Here is a 9,270-nt window from a genome sequence, read left to right as displayed (position 1 = left end):
GCTGCAGCAATCGTCTGCCTGCAGCCTGAGACCACCTAGACCTGCGGAAGACAGTTCACTGACAAAGAACTGCGAGAGCTGAAGTCAAGTGCCAGCTGAGTTCTCCGACCATAGGATGAACTCCGGCATCACCTCCACCGAATGGAAGCGCGGCCGAGGAGGCTGCGCAACCATGGAGCGCCTCACTTCATCAACGGGACTACCACGACCAAGGTGACTCCCGCCGCGCGGGGAGGCGCCGCCGCTGCCGCGAGGGGCCACGGTGGGGGTCGTGGCGTGCTTGCGTGGGCGACCATGCCCCTCTTGGGTGGAGGCGAGCAGGGCCCCTCCTCGCGGGACTTACCCTTTTCTGCGACTGAGAACCTCTTTGCTGGCCCCTCCTGGCGGGCCTTCCCCTTCTCTATGGCCGAGAACCTCTTCGACGGCTCCATGAGTGTCGCTGCTAGCAAGGAAGCAAGGAAGAAGAAGAAGCAGAATGAGCGAAGGAAGAGATGGGTGACGGGGGCTCCGCTCCCCCTTCCCATTTATAGCCAGGAGGAGGCCAACCGCTAGCCTCCGAGATCTAAGGTAATAATGACCTTTTTCTGCATGCAGCAGGGACCCGTCAAGTCAGGCAGTTGCCAAGGCGGCATGGGGAAGCGGAGATGCCCACGTCCAATCAACCGCCACACGGCAAACGAGGCTGCAGGCTGTTGGGGCCCACGGCGCTTCGCACTTGCCCCTTGGCTTCGCCTTGAAGCCAAGCCCGAGCACGCCTTGGGCTCGGGGGCTACTGTCGGCGTCCTGGGAACGGGGGTCCCCAGACTTGCCTGCGTGTGGCCCACGGCGTGGCTCCACCAGCGGCCCTGTACGGCACATCTTCACTAGCAAACACTCAAGACCCTCGCGAGGGGCCAAGCCTCACGAGGCGGACGATGCAAGACCTCCTCAGGGGCGGCCTCACCAGACTGGCTTGCAAGGGGTGGAGAGATCAAGGAAAGGGGCACCTCACAAGGTTCCTGTGATGCAAGCCATGATGACCAAGGCCAGGCGGGCACCAGGCGGGCGCCAGCGTGCGCAGTGTCCTTGTTTCCTCTTTGGTGCTAACGAGGCAAGCGCATGCACGGAGTCCCGATGCATCAAGCAAAGGTTTCCATATCGGTGCAACAAGACCAGGACCAGCAGGACGGCAGGACGGAGGTCACCGTGGAGCCTAGGACGGCGTCATCACCAGAGCCTTTGATAGGCGAAGACCATCTTTTGTCAGGATAGCTTGTACTAGCTGTCCCCCTTCAAATTGGCCATTGTGGGATCTCTTCCCGCATAATATTTGGGGAGAGGGCCCATGCCACTATAAGTAGGACTAGCCACCACCTTAGAAAGGACAGGGACGATCCTCTACCGCATCAACTTACCGAGCACAAGAATACCTCTCCTCAGGAGGTTGTTCTTCCCTTGTAACTGTTCATCCTCAGCCCTAGAGGCAATCCACCACACCACACTGGAGTAGGGTATTACACCACATAGGTGGCCCGAACCAGTATAAATCTTGTGTCCCTTTGTTCTGCGAGTTCGACGCTCTAAGCCTTGAGACTGCGATGAGGGTGTGAGCTAGAGGGGGAGAGATCTTCGGGCGCACCCTAGTGTTCGAACCTCAAGGGTTTTGCCGGAACCCGAAATCTGACAAGTTGAGTTGTCAATTCAACTGCACCTAAAAGACTTACTATCTGCAGCAAAGTATTTAGTAGCAAGTGGCAACGGAAAACTAACTAAGCAAAGATCAATATGTGAAAAGCTCGTAGGAAATGGATCAGTGATGGATAACTATGTCGGATGCGATTCCTCATGCAACAGTTATAACATAGGGTGACACAGAACTAGCTCCAGTTCATCAATGTAATGTTGGCATGTATTCCGAATATAGTCATACGTGCTTATGGAAAAGAACTTGCATGACATCTTTTGTCCTACCCTCCCGTGGCAGCGGGGTCCTATCGGAAACTAAGGGATATTAAGGCCTCCTTTTAATAGAGTACCGGAACAAAGCATTAACACTTAGTGAATACATGAACTCCTCAAACTACGGTCATCACCGGGAGTGGTCCCGATTATTGTCACTTCGGGGTTACCGGATCATAACACATAGTAGGTGACTATTGACTTGCAAAATAGGATCAAGAATTCACATATATTCATGAAAACATAATAGGTTCAGATCTGAAATCATGGCACTCGGGCCCTAGTGACAAGCATTAAGCATAGCAAAGTCAGAGCAACATCAATCTTAGAACATAATGGATACTAGGGATCAAACCCTAACAAAACTAACTCGATTACATGGTAAATCTCATCCAACCCATCACCATCCAGCAAGCTTACAATGGGATTACTCATGCATGACGGAGAGCATCATGAAATTGGTGATGGAGGAAGGTTGATGATGATGATGGCGATGGATTCCCCTCTCGGGAGCCCCGAACAGACTCCAGATCAGCCCTCCCGAGAGAGATTAGGGCTTGGCGGCAGCTCTGTATCATAAAACGCGATGAATCATTCTATCCAATTTTTTTCTCCCCGAACGTGAATATATAGAGTTGGAGTTGACGTTGGTGGAGCCTCAAGGGGCCCACGAGGCAGGGGCGCGCCCCAGGGGGGGAGGCGCGCCCTGCACCCTCGTGGATAGGGTGTGGGCCCCCTTACGCTGATTATTTCGCCAGTATTTTTTTATAAGTTCGAAAACGTGTCTTTGGGAATTTTCAGGTCATTCCGAGAACTTTTATTTCTGCACAAAAATAACACCATGGCAATTCTGCTGAAAACAACGTTAGTCTGGGTTAGTTCCATTCAAATCATGCAAGTTAGAGTCCAAATCAAGGTCAAAAGTGTTTGTAAAAGTAGATATGTTGGAGACGTATCAATATTTAAAGGGAGGGGGCAAGTATGTGGTTGCGCGCAATGGCGGAGCCATGAAAAATAAATGAGCTAGGGGGCCAAGCATTGCTAATCCTTTACGAGGAGGGCCAATTCATCAACTAAAACCATTTTACCAGCAATTGATCTACTGTTCACATTCATATTAGCCTCAATATATAGTGATGTTAGGGGGCAGGGCCCTTTCTGCCCCTGTCTTCGCCACTGTGCGCGCGTCCGAGAGATGAAGCAAAAGGCATGGATGGTGAGAGGGGGACGATGGATATATAATGTGGGTGTATTAGCTATGTAGTCCTATATAGAGAGGTATAGATTGATCGATGTGTATGTGGGAAAGAGGGTGAGACCTGACTGGATATATAGAATCTTCCGAATCATAATTGCCCAATTTTTTCTACATGAATTGCCATTATTTGTTGTTACTTTATGCTTTACAATGCACAATTCCATGAATCTTAAAATAGATTAGCTTTTTTATAAAAACTAATTGATTTTGAATGAGATGAACTATAAGAATTAAACGAACATCTACAGCATGTATATATGACTCAAAGCTTACATGCTATAATGTGGTATTTATTCATAATTTGGTTGCCAAATATCATGCGTGCAATGCACGTGTACCTTACTAGTCTATACCCCTATATAGTGTGCGAATAACTTTGAAAGATGGTCGTTGGATGAAGCCAATCCGACGGTGTAGAGATGGCAAATCCGAGCACTACTGGCCATTGGATATCATCTACATTCCACCAGATTTTGCCACATGTACAATCTAGAAGACACCCTGGTTGAACTTAAGCATATTGCACACAAATCTCAAAACACAAGCACTTCTCCTTTGTTCTAGAATCTTCCATATCATAATTACCCAAAAAAATCTACATGAATTGCCATTATTTGTTTTTACTTTATGCTTTACAATGCACCATTCCGTGAATCTTAAAATAGATTAGCTTTTTTTATAAAAACTAAATGATTTTGAATGAGATGAACTATAAGAATTAAAAAAACATCTACATCATGCATATATGACTCGAAGCTTACATGCTATAATGTGGTATTTATTTATAATTTGGTTGCCAAATCTCATGCGTGCAATGCACGTGTACCTTACTAGTCTAAATGGTGTTTGTGTGTGTGTGTTGTGCGTATTAAACACATTGTACGTAGTATCATACATGGTTTAGATTCCGAACATCTAGTTAGAGCACACATGTACTACGATATGAATTCAACATAAAATGGATACATATATTTGAATTTGAGATCGTATGTACATGTAGTTCATATTTATATAGGAATTTACTACTCCTATATTCATGTCATGTATTGTAAAGATAATATTTAGATGGTTGTATAGCTAACCTGAGTACAATCCCATTCAAATAGGGAAAATGTACTCAAATTTAGTCCATATGCTAGACAACATGAATTGTTTTTTATTGTTGAGGGAAGTGCAAATTGATTTGGTACTATACACATTATGTTTGTTGTCCCGGTTTTTTTTTTAGTTTTTTGTTGTTGTATTTGAATGCATTTCTAGTAATATAGTAAAACGGGACATGGATCTCTAGTGATGAGGTGCGAATTCTCTTTGTTTGTACACGTTAAGCTTGTTCTCCCGAAATTTCAAGCCGCGCCTTGTTATGCCGAAATTTCAAGCTAGCATCTATGTCTATCGTGTTGCGGAACTCCTGCCTTTTCAACCCGCGCCTTGTTACCTCGAAATTTTAAGATATATCTCTGTCTTGTTGTGCTCCAAAAACTCCCTCCATCTCTACCCGCGCCTTGCTATCCCAAAATTACAACACGCGTGAAAACTCCTACCTCCTGCGAAATCCTGACACACGAAATGCCCATGATACCCCTGTATTGAAAGAACCGCCTAGCTCAAATCGGTGGGGGTACTTTCGTAACTTACCCCACATTTTGGACAAGCGCATCCCTATGCCATGGTTCCCCCTCCCATCCGATCCGTCCACCCATTCATACATCGAGGCCGTGAGAACCCGTGAAGCCCCACAACCTCCTCCGTCCGCCACCCGGCCGGAGCCTCTTCCCCGACGACATTGTCCATAGCAACACCTCGACTTCCCTCATCCACCACACCGGATGAGGATCCATCATCGATCTCGTCGTCCCGCCGGTTCAGCCACCCCGTCCTCCACCTCCAAGGAGCTGCCCCGACGTTCCCCTCGTCTTTCACGCCACCTCCATTCCCACACCACCGTCTTCACCTGCACCGCCGGAAGAGTAGCATCATCACCGATTCCTCGGATGAAGCTAAGGCCTAATCGGCGCCACCAAAGAGGTTCTACACTAATCGCTGCATTTTCTTCTTGATTCGATCTCACGTACTGTTGGCGCTCGGTCCTGAGCCGACATGGCGCGGCTCCATCCACAGCGGCGTCGCCGGCCACTTCCTCCATGGCGTCTCTCCCTCAGCGGCAACGTCCACATCAGTAGGAGTTGCTGCTACTTTGGCTCTCGCTCGGGCTGCTGCTCTGCTCTTGCTCTCGGTACCCTACGTGGTCTACTCTTGCTCTTGCTTGCGCTGCTGCTCTACTATTGCGCGCGCTGCTGAAGCACGAGCAGCAGATCCTGCTCTCGCTCGAGCCCCTGCAGCTGCTACCCGAGATGCTACTACACAACCAGCTGCCCCGTCTCTCGCACGCGCTGCTACTCCGGGCGCTGCTGCTGCTGCTACTGCTTTTCTGCTACTAGTGTGTTCAGTTTCAATAGTAAAATTCAGTTTCGATAGCAAAATTCAGTTTCATTTTGACAGTTAAATCCAGTTTCAACAGTTAAGTTCAGAGATGAGCGGCTGATGTATTTTACATCTAGCACATCGTGGTTATGTATTTTACGTCATATATTGGAGATCCTATTAGAATTCCACTCAGATTAACATTGTCTCTCTTGTCCCGCTTCAGCCTCGCCATCGTACAGCTCACCAGAGCTGCTCCAACGATGAAACCCTCCATCATAGCGTAGCAGTGCCCCCGGCTCCATCTCCAGACGCCTAAGATTTTTCTTCCCCTCCTCCGACAGCCAAATCAGCCAGAGCATCCTCACCGACCAACCCAATCACACTGAGATCGACATGGTTTTCCAAAGAGATTGTACACTTGTTACATCGCTTTTTTACTCTAGATGTTGTATATATTGTCCACTGAGCACACGTAGTAATGTGCAATATGATTAGTTTCTCCTACTATATGAAAAGAAGTGAGGTACCAGGCAACTTAGCTATCCGTGATGGACTCTCTTGAATGCCATCATTATTTATATCTGTGTGCTTGAGTTGTGCATTTGTAGATGGGCCTGGGAGTTGAGCTAGTAGGGCAGTGGCCTGGGTCGAAAGTAGTAGAAGTAGCACAAAAACATTTTTTGAGTGTAGGATTTTCCATGCTCAAGCCTGCCTACTAGAATCGCTAGTGCTTGAAAGGAAAAGTGAAGGAAAAACATAGGAATTGGAAAGTTCCCTATGGTACTACTATTCATGCATTTGGTTCAAAGGAATGGAGCAAAGGAAAACTATAGGATTTGTTCCTTTAGTGTCTCCTTGAAAGAAAACCCATAGGAATTTTAATATCCACTTCTCCTCCTTTTCAAATTCCTATTCATGAAGCACAAGACTAAGAGATAGTAGCATAATAGCATTATAACCATACATTTTCTTGTGGTTTGACTTAATCTCACCATGCTTCTTTGCGTCCTATGATCTTCCAATTCTTGTGAACCAAACACCTAGATTGGCAGAAATCCTGTGTTTTTAAGTCATGTGCATTCCTATCCTATTCATGTGTATTTCCTATCCCTACATTGTTAGAATCCTCAAATTCAAACAAGCCGTTACACAATTACTTATGTTGCAGATATGTGTCAAAGAAAACCTTGTGTGGTTTGTCCCGCTCCTGCTGCGTTGTGTTCCACCCCAGCTCGGCCATTCCAACGATGGAAGGGTTCACCACAGCAGGGATCCGCCCTCCAGACTGTCTTTTGCCGCCTCAGATCTTCTTCCCCACCGCTGGCAGCCACGACAACTGCATTACCATCATCAACTGAGCAGATGACCTTGAGGACTACATGGGTCCGCAAGAGAGATCGCACTATTTCGTGTCTGCTTACGTTATGCATCGCTTAATATGATGACATGCTACTTTATCGTCCTGTTCACCGATTAGACTCCAAGTCAGGTCCAAACTAATGCTCAAACTTGAGTTTTTAAATGGTTGTGGGGTACATATTAGGGCAAAAATCAATACTATATGTCTACTGTCTGGTTAATCTCGGGTGTCTACTATGAGTTTCATGTTGGGTGGAAACAAACATTAAAGGAGCCATTATCTGTATTTTTAACTAAAGCTACTATCTTCCTGCTATCATTAGTTTTGGGTCTATCCACAGTTTGCTACCGCCACTCTGGATTTGTGCATGCACTCCTTACATAATCTCACTACGTTTAATTCCTACGCATGTCAGTTATTGTACACAATGGTACTAAACATGTAGAGAAAAAGAGGCGAGCCTTGCGTGGCAATAAAATTTCATGCAGACGTCGCTCCATGGTCTATGCAAAAGCAACCACCTCTCCCCGCATTCCAGACTATAATCAAGAGGAAGATAACAATAGTTCAGAGGGGGATTCAGAGGGAGCAGACCACTCCTATTTACCCCATGAGGTCTTTTGCTCTAACTTGGCATGCCGATGTTGGTCATATCATGCATATGGTGCCTTGCATTGCTCACTTTATACATAAAATATGTCATCTACTTAGTTTAGACATGCATTGTGTGAATAACATCTGTTTAGTTCCTATATCATATATGTGAACCATGAAATGCCATCTTGTTTAGCCAGGCATCATATATGTGAATTTTGCAATGCCACCCTAGTTAGCCAGTCATCTTATATGTGAATTATATGATGCCATCATTTTTTATTACGTATTAAATTTGTCAACAATTTTAGTACATTCAATTACTCTTCCTGTGCATCTGCCATTCGACACGGTCATGGAAAAATCTGGAGTGGAAACAAGGCCTTTCAGAACAGACAATGCTATATGACGAAGCGCATGTCTTGCTAGTTACTGATAGCTCCTTAGAGGAGGATTCAAAGACAGATGACCAGTCCTATTCCCCTCCCCCTCCCCCCCGAGATGCATGCTCTAACTTGTCAGGGTTATATTGCTCATATCGTGCATTGGTGTCTTGCATTGGCATGTCATTTTCTTAGTTTAGACATGCTTTGTGTGAATGTCACCTGTTTAGTGTCTAATTACCATGTATATGAATTTTGCAATGCCATCTTGTTGCAAGACATTATATATGTGAATTATGCAATGCTATCTTGTTGCAATGCATTATGTATGTGAATTATGCAATGTCATGTTGTTTAGCCAAGCGTCATATATATGAATTAAATCATGTCGTCCATTTTTTGTATTACTCATTGCATTTGTCGACAATGTTTGTATATTGAACTGCTCTTCCTATGCATCAGCCATTTGAATTGGTGATAGAGAAATCTAGAGTGAAAACAAGGTCTTCAGAGCAGACAATGCTACCTGCTGAAGTAGATACCTTGCTGGTTACAGATAGCTCCTTCGAGGAGGATTCAGAGGCACATGACTAGTCCTATTATCCCCCTGAGGTGTATGCTCAAACTTGGCAGGGTTATATTACTCATATCATGCATATGTTGTCTTGCAATGCTTAGTTTTTACATCATATACACAATATTGAATTTCATCTCCTTAGTTGACACATCATATATGCGATTGCCCTCTGCTCACTTGCTTAGTATATAAATCATATATTTGAATTATATCATGCCATGATGTTTACATAGACAGTATGTATCTGAATTATGGCATGCCAACCCATTTTCTAAATACATAATATAGTTATATCATCTCATCTTGTTTATATAGTCATCATATTCTAAATTATGTCATTCTATCCGTGAATTATATCATGCCATCATGTTTCCATCGATGGCATGTTCGTGAATTACGGCATGCCAACCACTTTAATAGACACATCGTATAGTTATATCATGTTATCCAGTTTACATAGTCATCATATTTTGAAGTATGTCATTCTATCCTGTTTAGTTAGCCATCATACATGTGAAATTGTGTCATGCTATCCTGTTTAATTAGCCATCATATATGTGAAATTATGTCATGCTATTTTGTTTGGTTAGACAACATAAATGTGAATTATATCATGCCATGTTTTCTTCCCTACTATCCATTGCACTTGTCTATCTTACAATGTATGTACATTCAATTACTTATCTTGTTTATCAGCCATTTGAATTGGAGGGGTGATGGCAGTATCTATGGG

This window comes from Triticum urartu, chromosome 7A (assembly GCF_056163025.1).
Source record: "Triticum urartu cultivar PI428250 chromosome 7A, HENAU_Tu73, whole genome shotgun sequence".
NCBI classification, from domain to species: Eukaryota; Viridiplantae; Streptophyta; class Magnoliopsida; order Poales; family Poaceae; genus Triticum; species Triticum urartu.
The sequence above is the reverse complement of the archived record's forward strand: the minus strand, read 5'-3'. Positions refer to the sequence as shown.